The sequence below is a fragment of the Macaca mulatta genome, chromosome 9 (assembly GCF_049350105.2).
Source record: "Macaca mulatta isolate MMU2019108-1 chromosome 9, T2T-MMU8v2.0, whole genome shotgun sequence".
NCBI classification, from domain to species: Eukaryota; Metazoa; Chordata; class Mammalia; order Primates; family Cercopithecidae; genus Macaca; species Macaca mulatta.
This window is the reverse complement of record NC_133414.1, coordinates 50,892,883-50,907,306: the sequence shown is the minus strand read 5'-3', so window position 1 is coordinate 50,907,306 and position 14,424 is coordinate 50,892,883. Positions and strand designations below refer to the sequence as shown.

Here is a 14,424-nt window from a genome sequence, read left to right as displayed (position 1 = left end):
CCCAAAATTTGGCCATAAACTGGTCCCAAAACTGGTCATAAACAAAATCTCTGCAGTACTGTGACATGTTCATGATGGCCATGATGCCCATGCTGGAAGGTTGTGGGTTTACTGGAATGAGAGCAAGGAACACCTGGCCCACCCAGGGCAGAAAACTGCTTAAAGGCATTCTTAAACCACAAACAATAGCATGAGAGATCTGTGCCTTAAGGACATGCTCCTGCTGCAGATAGCTAGCCAAACTCATCCCTTTATTTTGGCCCATCCCTTTGTTTCCCATAAAGAATACTTTTAGTTAATCTATAATCTATAGAAACAATGCTTATCACTGGCTTACTGTTAATAAATATGTGAGTAAATCTCTGTTTGAGGCTTTCAGCTCTGAAGGCTATGAGACCCCCGATTTCCCACTCCACACCTCTATATTTCTGTGTTTGTGTGTCTTTAATTCCTCTAGCGCTGCTGGGTTAGGGTCTCCGCGAGCAGGTCTCAGCAACTTTTCATGATAACATTAATATATGTATGATTTTATAATCTCTATTTCCTTCACTTTAAGTTTCATAAAGGCAAGAATGACATCTATTTAGTTTTTTCTGTAGTATTATTACATCTATTATTTTATCTGGACATAAAAGGCACACGTGATTTATATAATACTGTAAAATAAAGTAAATTATGCAAAATTTTACTGATGTAGTCAATTAAATGACGTTAAAATATTTAAAAGAATTTTATAATGGAATAGAAAAATGTGTGTGTTAAAAATAAAAAGAACTGAAAATTCTGTATTTGGTATATAGGCAACTATATAGAAGAAAACAAAACCACAGACTATGCACTAAAATGCTTGAAAAATACTTTATCACTTTTTCATTTATGAAGCTTAGTTTTGATAGACTCAAAATTCTTGGCTGGCTTTTATAAGGTTCCAAGCTAAAAGCAGGAGGACCCCAATCCTTCTGGTTTGTAAGGTTTTTGCTGAGAAATTAGCTGTTAGTCTGACAGGTTTTTTTTTTTTTTTTTTAATAGGTTACCTGATACTCTGTCTCACAGCTCTTAAAATTCTCTCCTTCACATTGACTTTTTTCAGACAAACAAGTGCTGGGGGAATTTGCCACTTCCAAACCAACACTACAAGAAATGCTAAAGGGAGTTCTAAATTTTAAAACAAAAGCTTGCTATACAGCAAAATAGAACCTCCTTAAAGCATAAAACTAACAGGGCCTATAAAACAATAACACAATGAAAAATACAAAGTGTCTAAGTAACAACAGGATTAATTGAATACCTCACATCTTAACATTAACATTGAATGTAAATGGCCTAAATGCTCCAAGTAAAAGAATATAGAATGACAGAATGTATAAAAATCCACCAACCACATATTCGCTGTCTTCAAGAGAGTCACCTAACACATAAGGACTCATTAAACTTAAGGTAAAAAGGTGGAAAATGATATTCCACAAAAATGAAAACTAAAAGCAAGCAGGAGTAGCTATTCTTATATCAAACAAAACAAACCTTAAAGCTACAAAGCTTTGTTGCTGTACAGTCTGTATCCTTTTTAATATTTAAAAAAAGACAAAGAAGGATACTATATAATGATAAAGGATTAATCCAACAGGAAGGTCAGTTTCCTTTTTTGTCTTAAAAAAAGACAAAGAAGAATACTATATAATGATAAAGGATTAGTCCAACAAGAAAATATTACAATCCCAAATTTATAGGCATCTAACACTGGAGCTCCCAGATTTATAAAACAATTCTTATTAATGAGAAGTGACAACATGCTAGCAGCCCTCACTCATTCTTTTTTTTTTTTTTTTTTTTTTTTTGAGACGGAGTCTCGCTCTGTTGCCCAGGCTGGAGTGTGGTGGCCGGATCTCAACTCACTGCAAGCTCCGCCTCCTGGGTTTACGCCATTCTCCTGCCTCAGCCTCCCGGGTAGCTGGGACTACAGGCGCCTGCCACCTCGCCTGGCTATTTTTTTGTAATTTTTAGTAGAGACGGGGTTTCACTGTGTTAGCCAGGATGGTCTTGATCTTCTGACCTCGTGATCCGCCCATCTCGGCCTCCCAAAGTGCTGGGATTACAGGCTTGAGCCACCATGCCCGGCCCCTCACTCACTCTTGGTACCTCCTTGGCCTTGGGGTCCACTCTGGCCATGCTTGAGGAACCCTTCAGCCTGCCACTGCACTATGAGCCCTCTCTGGGGCTGGCCAAGGCGAGCTGGCTCCCTCTGCTTGCAAGGAGCTGTGGAAGGAGAGGCACTGGCAGGAGTAGGGGCTGCACGTGGCACTCGTGGGCTGGTGCAGGTTCTGGGTGGGTAGAGGCTCTGCATGCCCTGCATTCGGTGTGGCCGGCCGGTGCCTGCTGGGCTTGACTGGGGGCAAGCTCCCTCCGGGCTGCCAGAGTTCCTGGGCTAAGTGCCACAGTCCCCTGGTGAGTACCATTGAGAGGTAAAGCCAGCTGGGCTTCTGGGTCTAGTGGGGACCTGGAGAACTTTTCTGTCTAGCTAAAGGTTTGTAAATGCACCAATCAGCACTCTGTGTCTAGCTAAAGGTTTCTAAATTCACCAATCAGTACTCTGTGTCTAGCTAAAGGTTTCTAAACTCACCAATCAGCACTCTGTGTCTAGCTAATCTGGTGGGGGACTTGGAGAACTTTTGTGTCTAGCTAAAGGATTATAAACACACCAATCAGCATTCTGTGTCTAGCTAAAGATGTCAATCTAGACATTCTGTGTCTAGATTGTAAATGCACAAATCAACACTCTATCAAAACGAACCAATCAACTCTCTGTAAAATGGATCAGTCAGCGCTCTTTAAAATGGACCAATCAGCTCTCTCTAAAATGGACCAATCAGCAGAATATGGGTGGGGACAGTTAAGGGAATAAAAGCAGGCCACCTGAGCCAGCAGGGGCAACCAGCTCAGGTCCCTTTCCATGCTGTGGAAGCTTTGTTCTTTTGCTCTTTGCAATAAATCTTGCTGCTGCTCACTCTTTAGGTCCATGCCGCCTTTATGAGCTGTAATACTCAAGGTGAAGGTCTGCAGCTTCACTTCTGAAGCCAGTGAGATCACGAACCAACCAGGAGGAATGAACAACTCCAGACACACCGCCTTTATGAGCTATAACACTCACTGTGAAGGTGTGCAGCTTAACTCCTGAAGCCAGGGAGACCACGAACCCACCAGAAGGAATGAATAACTCCAGATGCGCTGCCTTTAAGAGCTGTAACACTCACCGCAAAGGTCTGCAGCTTCACTCCTGAAGTCAGTGAGACCATGAACCCACCAGACGGAAGAAACTCCAGACACATCTGAACATCTGAAGGAACAAACTCCAGACACACCATTTTTAAGAACTCTAACACTCACTGCGAGGGTCCGTGGCTTCATTCTTGAAGTGAGCGAGACTAATAACCCACCAATTCCGGACACACTAACACCTGAGAACTCAGAAAAACAGCAACACAGTAATAATGGGGAACTTCAATACTTTACTGACAGCACTACACAAATCATCAAGACATAAAGTAAAGAAGAAGCTATGAATTTAAATTACACTCTAGAACAAATACACCTAACAGGCATTCACAGAACGTTCTTCTCCCAAACTGCAGAATATGCATTCTTCTCTTCAGCACATGGAAAATTCTTCAAGATATACCATATAATAGGCCACAAAAAAACAAGTCTCAAGAAATTTAGAGAAATCAAAATCGTATCAAGAATTTTCTCAGATCACAGTGAAATAAAACTGGAAATTATCTTCAAAAGGAACCCTTAAAACTCTAAAAATAAATGAAAATTCAACAATCTTCTCTTGATTAATGTTTGAGTTAAAAATTAAATCAAGATGGAAATTTAACAATTATTTAAAATGAACAATAATAATGACACAAATTATCCAAACATCTGGGATACTGCAAAAATGGTGCTAAGAGAAAAGTTTATAGCATTAAATGCTTATACCAAAAAGTCTGAAAGAGCACAAATAGACAGCTAAGGTCACACTTCAAGAAACTAGAGAAACAAGAACAAAATACACCCAAACAAAGCAGAAAGCAAGAAACAACAAAGATAAGAGCAGAACTGAAGGACATTGAAACAAAAAATAGAAAAGATAAATGAAACAAAAAGCTATTTTTTTGAAAAGATAAACAAAATTGAGAGCCCATTTGAAGACTAGTCAAGAAAAGAAAAGAGAAAATCTAAATAAGCTCAGTTAGAAATAAAACTGGACATATTACAATCAATAACACAAAAATTATAAAAAATTATTTAAGGCTACTATGAGCACTTTTACATGTACAGACTAGGAAATCTGGAGAAAATTGACAGATCTTTGAAAATATACAACCCTCTTAAATCAGTAAGAAATAGAAACCATGAAAAATCCAATAACAAGCAGCAATTGGAATTGGTAATAAAAAGAAAGTTGCCAACAACCAGAAAGGCTAAAACCAGAGGGATTCACAGCTGAATTCAATTAGACATTCAAAGAAGAATTGGTAGTATTTCTACTAATACTATTCCAAAAAATAAAGAAAGAGGAAATGTTTCCTAAACTATTCTATGCAGCCAGTATCATACTAATAGTAAAACCAGCAAAGGCTACAACAAAAACGGACATCTACAGACCAATGTCCCTGATGAACATATATGCAAAACTTCTCAACAATATACAGCTAACTGAATTCAACAGTACATCCAAAAGATAATACATCATGACAAAGTAGGTTTTATCCTAGGGATGCAGGGACGGTTTAACATATGCAAGTCAATAAATGTGATACGTCTTATGAACAGAATTTTTTTAAAAGTATGATCTTCTCGAAAATGCAGAAAAAGTATTTGATAAAATCCAGAATTATATTATGATAAATTTCCTCAACAAAATAGGCATAGAAGGCACTTACTTCAAACAAATAAAAGCCATTTATGACAAACCCACTGCCAACATCATACTAAATAAGAAAATTTGAAAACAGTCCCCTTGAGAACTGCAACAAGACAAGGATGCCCACTTTTATCACTTGTATTCAGCATAGTAGTGGAAGTCCTGGCCAGAGCAATCAAACAAGAGAAATACATAAAGGGTATACAACCTGGAAAAGAGGAATCAAGCTGTTTCTGTTCACTGGTGGTATGATCGTATACTTAAAATACTCAAAAGGCTCATCTAAAAAGCCTCCAGATTTTATAAACAGATTTAGTAAAGTCTTAGGATACAAAATCAATGTACACAAATTAGTAGCACTGCTATACACCAAAACCAATGAAGCTGAGAATCAAATTAAGAACTCAATCTGTTTTACAATAGCTGCAAAAATAAATAAATGAATAAATAAATAAAATACTTAGAAATATATTTAACAAAAAAGTGAAAGAGCTCTCTACAAGGAAAATTACAAAACACTGCTGAAAAAAATCATGGATGACCCAAACAAGTGGAAACATATTTCATGCTCATAGATTGTGACATGGTTAAGTTTGTGTCCTTACAATAACCTCATTTTTAATTATAATTCCCATAATCCCCGTTTGTCAAGAAAGAGACTAGGTGGAGGTAATTGGATCATGGGGGTGATTTCCCCCATTCTATTTTTGTGGTAGTAAATTCTTATAAATCTGATGGTTTTATAAGAGTTTGATAGTTCCTCCTGTGTTCATTCTCCCTCCTGCTGCCAAGTGAAGAAGGTGCCTTGCTTGCTTCCCCTTTACCTTCCACCATAATTGTAAGTTTTGTGAGTCCTCCCAAGCCCTGTGGAACTGTGAGTCAATTAAATCTCTTTCCATTATATTTTATTATATATATAAATATTTTTATATTACATATATAATATGTAAATATTATATATAAATAAATAATATATATATATATTTCCAATCTTGGGCACTTCTTTACAGTGTATGAAAATAGGCTAATGGATATTAAAAATTATTGTGAAAAATGACCATACTGCCCAAAGCAATCTATAGATTCAATGTAATTTTTATCAAAATACCATCATTTTTATTCACAGAACTGGAAAAAAAAAAAACTATTCTAAATTTCATGTGGAACCCATAAAGAGCCTTCAGAGCCAAAGCCATACTAAGCAAAAACAACAAATCTGGAGTCATCACATTACCTGACTTCAAATTATACTACAAGGCTCTAGTTACCAAAGCAGCATGGTACTGGTATAAAAATAGGCATGCAGACCAACAGAACAGAATAGACAAACCCTGAAATAAAGCCAAATACAGCCAACTGATCTTTGACAAAGCACACAAGAACATAAAATGACACCCTATTCATCAAATGGTGCTTGAATAACTGTCAAGCCACATATAGAAGAATGAAACTAAATCTTCAGCTCTCACCTTATACAAAAATTAACTTCTGATGGATCAAATTCTGAAATCTGAGACTAGAAACCATATAAATTCTAGAAGATAACATCAGAAAACCTCTTCCAGACACTGGCTTAGAAAAAGAATTTATGGCTTAGATCTCATATGCAAAGAAAACAAAAATAAATCAATAAATGTGACCTAATCAAACGAAAAAGCTTCTGCATAGCAAATAATAACAATCAGCCGAGTAAACAGACAACCCACAGAGACAAAAAATTTGCATGCAAACTATGCATATCAGAAAGAATTAATATCCAATAACTACAAGCAACTCAGGCAAATTGGCCAGAAAAAAACAAATAATCCCATCAAATGTGGGCAAAGGACATGAATAGAAAATTTTTTAAAGAAAATATACAAACAGCCAACAAACATGAAAAAATGCTGAATATCACTAATTATCAGAGAAATGCAAATTAGAACTACAGTGAGATACCCCCTTACTCCTGCATAAATGGCTATAATTAAAAAGTAAAAAAAAAAAAAGATATTGGCATAGATGTGATAAAAATGGAACAGTTTTGCACTGCTGGTGAGAATGTAAGTTAGTACAACCACTATGGAAAGCAGTATGGGTATTCCTTAAAGAACTAAAAGTAGAACTACCATTCAATTTAGCAATCATACCTCTGGGCATCTACCACCCCACCCCCCTTAAAATATAAGTCTTAAAAAAATAAGTCGTTATATGAAAAAGAAATATGAACAAGTATGTTTATAGCAGCACAATTCACAATTACAAAGATACAGAATTAACCTAAGTGCCCATCATTCAAGGAGCGGATAAAGAAAATGTGATATATATGCACCATGAAATATGACTCCCCCTAAAAATGGAGCAAAATGATGTCCTTTGCAGCAACTTTTTTTTTTTTTTTTTTTTTTCTTGAGACGGAGTCTCGCTCTGTCGCCCAGGCTGGAGTGCAGTGGCCGGATCTCAGCTCACTGCAAGCTCCGCCTCCTGGGTTTACGCCATTCTCCTGCCTCAGCCTCCCGAGTAGCTGGGACTACAGGCGCCCGCCACCTCGCCCGGCTAGTCTTTTGTATTTTTTTTAAGTAGAGATGGGGTTTCACCGTGTTAGCCAGGATGGTCTCGATCTCCTGACCTCGTGATCCGCCCGTCTCGGCCTCCCAAAGTGCTGGGATTACAGGCTTGAGCCACCGCGCCCGGCCTGCAGCAACTTAAATGGAGTTAGAGGAAATTATTCTAAGTGAAGAAACTCAATAATAAAAAAACAAATATTGTATGTTTTCACTTATCAGGGGGAGCTAAGCTATGAGAATGCAAATGCATAAGAATAACATTAACATAAGGGACTTATATTATTCTAATATCTAGAATCTACAAGGAACTCAAATCAGCAAGAAAAAGTGAATAATTCCATCAGAAAGTATGCAAAGTTCATGAATAGACAATTATCAAAAAATGATACACAGTCAAAAACATACAAAAAATACTAAACATCACTAATTTTAACTCAAGACAGAAGGTTGGGAGGGGGTGATAATTTAAAAAACATATTGGGTACAGTGTATACTGCTCAGGTGATGCGTGCAAAAAAATCTAAGAAATCACCACTAAAAAACTTACCCATGAACCAAAAACCACCTGTACCCCAAAGATCAGTGAAGTAAAAATAAAAATATTTAAATAAATATAAAAGGAATGGAAATATACCAATATATCAACAATATTTCTGGATGATTTTCCATGTATTTCAAATGTTTAATAATAAGTATTTGTTATTTTATAGAACATATCCAAAGAAGCAATACATAATGAGTAAAATTTTTCATCCTCATGTAGATATAGAGCTACATAAAAAATAGTTAATGCTACCCTGAGGAGACTTAGAAACACCTGTATTCTATTGAGATGACTGAGTCTCAAGAAACTTCAATTTTCTTTTGCTCTTTCTTAGTAATGAATGCATCCATCATATGGAAATGTATCCCACGGTCTAGAAAGAAAAAGTCAATGACAAAGGTTGGGAATCTTGTGTTTATTCACTAGCTGCCACAGGGAATGGGGCATTAAAGCAAATTAACAACATAAAAATGTTTGTTATGGGATATTTTTGTCTATTTATTTTAAAGTTGCTTAGATTTAAACTTTGTATTTTTTGTTTTTCTTTTATTGACACATAATGTTTTACATATGTATGGGATACATGTGAGTATTTATTACATGCAGAGAATGTGTAATGATCAAGTCAAGGTATATAGGATATCATTTTGAATATATATAATTTCTATGTGATGAGAACATTTCCATACCTCTCTTTTAGCTACTTTGTAATATAAAATATATTGTTAACACAAGTCACACTAGTCTTCCACTGGACATTAAAACTTACTTTTTTCTATGTCAGTGTGTTTTTCCCATTTGCTAGTCTCTGTTCATTTTCCTCTCCCACCCTTCCACACTTCCCAGCCTCTGGTATCTATCAGTCTATTCTCTATCTCCGTGGGACCAAGTTTTTAGCTCTTATGTATGAGTTGAGGACATGTGGTATTTGAATCCTGTGCCTTGCTTATTTCACTCAATGTAGTCACCACCAGTTGCAAATGACTTAATTGTATTCTTTGTTATAGCTGATATTCCATTGCGTGTGTGAGTACGTACTACATCTTCTGTATCCATTGGCTCATTGAAGAAACATTGGTTGATTTTGTGTCTTTTCGATTGTGAATAATGCTGTGATACACATGTGAGTGCATGGATCCCTTTGATATACTGATTTAGTTTCCTTTGAGTAAATACCCAATAGTGGGGTCCTGAATCATCTGGAAGTTCTATTTTTACTTTTTGGAGAAATATCTATACTGTTTTCTATACTGGTTGTACTAATTTACATTCCCACCAACAGCATATAAACATTAATTTTTATCATATTTTCAACAGTGTCTATTATTTTTTGCCTTTTTAATCATAGCCATTCTAACTGAGGTAAGATGATGCCTCATTGTGCTTCTGATTTGCATTTCCCAGAGAATGTTCAGCATTTTTTCATGGACCTGTTTTTCATTAATGTGTCATCACTTGAGATATATCCATTCATGTCCTTTGGCCACTTTTTTAATGAGTCTTTTTAATATTATTCTTGAGTTGCTTGAGTTTCTTATATATTCTAAATATTGGTTGTCAGTTGAACACTTTTCAGTATGTTCTATGCAACAGTTTGTCTCTTTGGTGTTTTGATTATTTCTTTTGCAGTGCAGAAGCTTTTTCATTTATTATAGTTTCAATTTTTTTATTTTGCTTTTAGTTGACTGTGGTTTTGAGGTCTTAACCAAAAAATCTTTGCCTGGACCAATGTTCTGATTTTTATAACGTTTTCTTCTTGTAGTTTTATACTTTTAGGTCTTATGTTTAAGTCATTAATCCATCTTGGGTTGACTTTTGTGTATTGTGAGAGATACAGTTTCAATCTTTTGCATATGGATATTCAATTTTCCCAACACCATTTATTGAAGAAGGTATTCTTTCCCCAGTGTACATTCTAGCTACCTTTGTTGAAAATCAATTGGCTATACAAACAGAAGTGTATTGCTGGGTTCTCTATTTTCTTCCATTGGTTTTGCTCAGGATTAATTTGGCTATTGTAGTTCTTTCTAGGTTTCATACAAATGATAGATTTTGGGTTTTTTTATTTCGATAAAAATGATGTTATTTTGGTAGCAATTGCATTGACTCTAGATTTCTTTGGATAATGTAGTCATTTTAATGATAGTAATTTTTTCTATCCATGAGCATGAGATTTCTCTAAATTTGTTTGTGTGCTCTTCAATTTCTTTCATCAGTGTTCTGTAGTTATCTTCACAAACATTTTTCATGTCTTGGTTAAATTTACTCATTGGTAATTTATATAGCTATTGTAAACAGGATTGCCTTCTAGCTTCATTTTTTGACTATTTTATTGTCAATGTGTTGAAACACTACTGATTTTTGTGTGTTAATTATTTTTTTTAGATGGAGTCTTGCTCTTTCGCCCAGGCTGGAGTGCAATGGTGTGATCTCAGCTCACTGCAACCTCTGCCTTCTGGGTTCAAGTGATTCTCCTGCCTCAGTCTCCAGACTAGCTGGGACTACAGGCGCATGCCACCACGGGCTAGTTTTTTCACTTTTAGTAGATACAGGGTCTCACCATGTTGGCCAGGCTGTTCTTGAACTCATGGCCTCAGGAGAGTTACCTGCCTTGGCCTCCCAAAGTGCTAGGAATTCAGGTATGAACCACAGCACCTGGCCTTGTTTATGAGTTCTTACAGTCTTTTATTGCAGTCTTTTTTAGGTTTTTCTATATAAAAAATTATGTCATCTGCAAAGTGGACAATTTAACTTCCTTTTGCAAGTCAATTTGGATGTCTGTTTTTGTTTTTGTTTTCTCTTGCCAGATTACTGATTAGGACTTTCATGTTCAATAAGATTTGTGAAAGTGAACATTCTTGTTTTGTTCGGTGTCTTAGAGAAAAAGCTTTCAGCTTTTGTCTGTTCAGTATATTGTTAGCTTTGGGTTTGTCACATATGACCTTTACTACTTTACAGAATGATCTTTCTATGTCTAGTTTGTTGAGAGTTTTTAATATGAACACATGTTAAATTTTATCAATTACTTTTTCTACATCTATTGACCTAGTTATATGGGTTTTGTCCTTCATTCTACTGAGGCAATATATTCAGTGTATTGATATGTGTATGCAAGCATCCTTGAATTTTGGTATAAATTTCACTTGATCATGGTGCATTACCTTTTGATGTGCTGTAGCATTTGGTTTGCTAACATTTTATTAAAGATTGTTGCATCTATGTTTATTACAGATATTGGCCCATAGTTTTGTGTTGTTGGTGGATCCTTGTCTTTTTTGGTATTGTGTCCTCACAAAATAAGTTTGGAAGCATTCCTTTCTCTCATGTGTTTTTGAAATAGTTTGAGGAGGATTGGTATTCATTCTTTTTTTATACATTTGGAAGAATTCAGCAGTTATTCGACCTGATTTTGTCTCTTTTTTTGTTGGGAGACATTTTTTTACTGACTCAGTCTCATTATTCATTGATCACTTCAGTTTTTCTACTTCTGATTCAGTCTGGATAGGTTATGTGTTTATAGAAATTCAATCACTTCCTCTATATTTTCCTGTTTGTTAGCATTTATAATATTCTCTAATTATCTTTGGTATTTCTGTGATATCAATTGTAATGTCTGTTCTTTTATTTTGCTGATTTGTTTCTTATCTCTTTTCTTGGTTAGTCAAGCTAGCAGTTTATCAATATTGGTTATATTTTTGAATAACATATCACTTCATTGACCTTTGTATTTCTTTCCTTAGTCTCTCTTTAGTTTTTCTCCGATCTTTATTATTTCTTTCATCCTGCAAATTTTGGGTTTGCTGTGTCCTTGCTTTTTCACTTCCTTGAGGTGCATTGTTAGATTGTTTATATGAAATCTTTCTGCTTTCTGGTGTAGATGTTTATTGCTATTGCCTACCTGTTCTTAATGTGTTTGCTGTATAGTATAGATTTTGATATGTCGTGTTTTCATTTTCACTTCTTTCAATAGTTAAAAACATATCCATCTTGAAAACCAAACACTGCATGTTCTCACTCATAGTGTGTGATAGATATACAGTTGTTGTTACCATGGTGATGGCCAGTGTCATGCAGAAGATTATGCCTTGCTATTCTCTTGCTCAGTGGAATTCTTGCAAGGAATCAGCAAAAAGGGAAAAGCAAAAAAGGTAGGAAATATAATGGTCACATTGAAAGTAAGTCATTAACCATTCCACAGGATATTGACCTTCATCTAGAAACAAAGTCAGATACAGAAGTGGATACTTTAGCATTGCATTATTTTCCAGAACACCAGTGACGGGGATTTCACAGTGGCTGCTACAGTTGTGTATCTAGTAACTGAAGTCTATTACAAGTTTATGAAGCCTACACAGGAAATGAATATCAGCTTAGTCTGGTGCCTGCTTGTTTTGTCTTTTGCAATCAAAGTTCTATTTTCATTAACTACACACTATATTAAAGTAGAATATGGTGGTGAAAAAATCTATTTGTGTCACCTTTGGATTTTTTTTCTTTGACAAAGCAATGGTAGTGTTGATTGTAACAGAAAATTATCTGGAATTTGGACTTGAAACAGGATTTACAAATTTTTCAGATAGTGTGAAGCAGTTTCTTGAAAAGCAAGGTTTAGAATCTCAGAGTCCTGTTTCAAAACTTACTTTCAAATTTTTCCTGGCTATTTTCTGTTCACTCTTTGGGGCTTTCTTGACATTTCCTGGATTACGACTGGCTCAAATGCTTCTGGATGCCCTGAATTTGACAACAGAAAAAATTACACAAACATTACTTCATATCAGCTTCTTGGCACATTTATTTATGGTTTTGCTCTGGGTAAAACCAGTCACCAAAGACTACATTATGAACCCAACCTTGGGTGAAGAAAGTATCCCTTTAATGCCAGAAGCCACATTCGATACTCTGCGACTCTGGTTAATAATCCTGCTGTGTGCTTTGTGGTTGGCCATGATGTGTAGTCACCTGCAAGCTTATTTAAATTTAACCCAAAAATGTGTGGATCAGATGAAGAAAGAAGCAGGGTGAATAAGTACAGTTGAGCTACAGAAAATGGTGGCTTGAATCTTTTATTATCTTTGTGTCATTGCACTGCAGTATGTGGTGCCTCTGGTAATGCTATTTCACATAACTCTGCTTTTGGAAACACTAGGCAATCATTCCTGGGGTATTTATCCAGAATCTATCTCTACCTTACCAGTGGATAATAGTCTGCTCTACAATATTGTTTACTCTGAATTACCTTCAGCTGAAGGGAAGATGAAAGTTACTGTTACACAAATAACAGTGACACTGAGCAGCTTAAAAATATTTTTACTCTTCTTCTTTTTTGAGGACTTCTGTCTTTTCTGACCTGGTGGATTGCTGCTTGCCTCTTTTCTACAAGCCTTTTTGGGCTTTTTTATCACCAATATCTGACTGTGGCATGAATCTCAGTTAACAAAAAAACATATCAGAATCACACTTTAAATTCAAATATTTGTGTCCTTAAAGGGCTGATGAAAACCAGAAGAAAGTAAATACAATGGGAAAAAAATCAGAATATCTTGTATTAAATGTTTCCTTTGTATTCTCAGGGTGAATTAATGTTATAATATTTAAAATTACAAAATAGATTGTTAACTGTTACACTATGGCATTGGAATTTTAACTCTCTGTATTTACTGGTATGAGAGGACTATCTACAAGGGTAATATTTCTGATTACCTTGGTTGACAGAAACCTCCAGCAGTCTTTGAAACATCTCAAATGACTCTAGTTATTGATTGCTTTTAACGATATTATGGTACTGTTGGTAGTCATAGTGGCTGTCTATAGAACAATCTTCAAACTGAGCCATGCTTCAGGGGAGGGAAAGGGGCTAAAGTCTCTTCTGTTGGTAATGCATTAGTTACTCCTGAAATGATAAAATACAACAGAAAGGAAGAGAAAGCTACAGTATATTACAGTAAAGAAAACTGCATGGTTATTTTAAATTTAATGGAGGTGAATATGGTTAATATCTACAACTACTTCTGCTTGAGAATAGGAAGAGTATTGTTTTAAAACATATTCTACCCAACTAGAGAGTTCTTTTAAAATGATTGGCCATATGAACATTTGTAATCTTGCCATTAGGCTTGGACCTGCCATATTTTATTTTATTCTAGGATCCTAAATAGTTCCTTTTAATAGTCTAAAAGTATTTATCAATACTGGGCAGACTTTAAAGAAATTACTTTGTAAACCTGCTGACTACCTGTATGTATTGTACATTTATTATATATTAAATATATAATGAGATTATAAAAGATGGGAATATTGATTTCTTATAATATTTTAAGTTGCAGAATGTATGTTAAAAAGTGATTTGAATGAGATGATTTGTATCTAGAAATTTTATTCCCTTCTGGAATGAGATTAAAATACATTTTGAAAGTTCAAAAAAATGTCCA

The 14,424-nt window shown here is 35.4% G+C and overlaps 1 pseudogene; it reads left to right on the top strand.

Moving 5' to 3' along the window:
- Positions 1-12,043: 12,043 nt before the first annotated feature.
- LOC144331390 (transmembrane protein 161B pseudogene) lies at positions 12,044-13,419 on the top strand (annotated as a pseudogene).
- Positions 13,420-14,424: the final 1,005 nt, after the last annotated feature.